Consider the following 871-nt stretch of genomic DNA (forward strand, 5'->3'; position numbering starts at 1 on the left):
TATAGTGTAACAAGAACACTATGTACAATAATCTTTGTTTCTCTTATTCTACTTCAGAACTGGGTCTGCTTTGGGTTTTCCAAATGATCTGTAGAGTGTCTCTATTCTTTGATTCTCTCCCCCGATGCCCAACTTTCCTAAGCTAGCTCAGTAAAATATATGGCTACTTAACTTTATATATCAGTAAAGGGAAGACTTTTTTGGACACTCATTGACAGCATTTACTCTTTCTTCTAAGTCAGTGAGGAATTACTTTGTATATCTTTGTTTTCATTTTATGCAAAACAGGTAAGAACAGCTAGTGTATAACCTGGGGTTTTCTCCAACCTCTATGCTGATGTTTTATCCTTAGTAATCACAGTTCTAGGACCTAAAGTACTCATGGTAGAGGAAAACAAAAGAAAGATCCACCTTTGTTCTGATTATTACTAAGAGATTTGAAGAGATTCTTAGTGTGATTAAATATAATAAGTCACATAATTTTGATGTGGAGATGTTTGCAAAAGGGTGTGTGATATTTGCTTTGTTTTTAGATTGAACAATATTGTTTTTGAGTCAATATATGGGACACTTTGAACCATATTTTATAATAGGAAGAAGAAATTCTTATCAAGCTTTCTCACCAATGATATACCTGTGAGTTTTGTAAATGGTAAGTAAGTGTGTTGGAAAGGATACAGTGAGAATAGGCTATGCTATTTGTAGGAGTGAGAAAAAAAAAGGATCTTAATTATTTTATGCACTGTGTTCCAATAATCTTTCCTGAGGAATGAACATACAAATGAAGATTAGATGAAATATAGCATAAAGTATATTTATTTTACTTAGAAACTGGAATCCAACTAAATGCCTTCTGTAGAAGCCATTTTTT

The 871-nt window shown here is 32.5% G+C and overlaps 1 pseudogene; it reads left to right on the forward strand.

The window, feature by feature from the left end:
* LOC101592080 overlaps nucleotides 1–871 on the forward strand; it is a 65,368-nt pseudogene that overhangs the window by 4,481 nt on the left and 60,016 nt on the right.

This window comes from Octodon degus, unplaced genomic scaffold (genome assembly GCF_000260255.1).
Source record: "Octodon degus isolate 3935 unplaced genomic scaffold, OctDeg1.0 scaffold00001, whole genome shotgun sequence".
NCBI lineage: Eukaryota > Metazoa > Chordata > Mammalia > Rodentia > Octodontidae > Octodon > Octodon degus.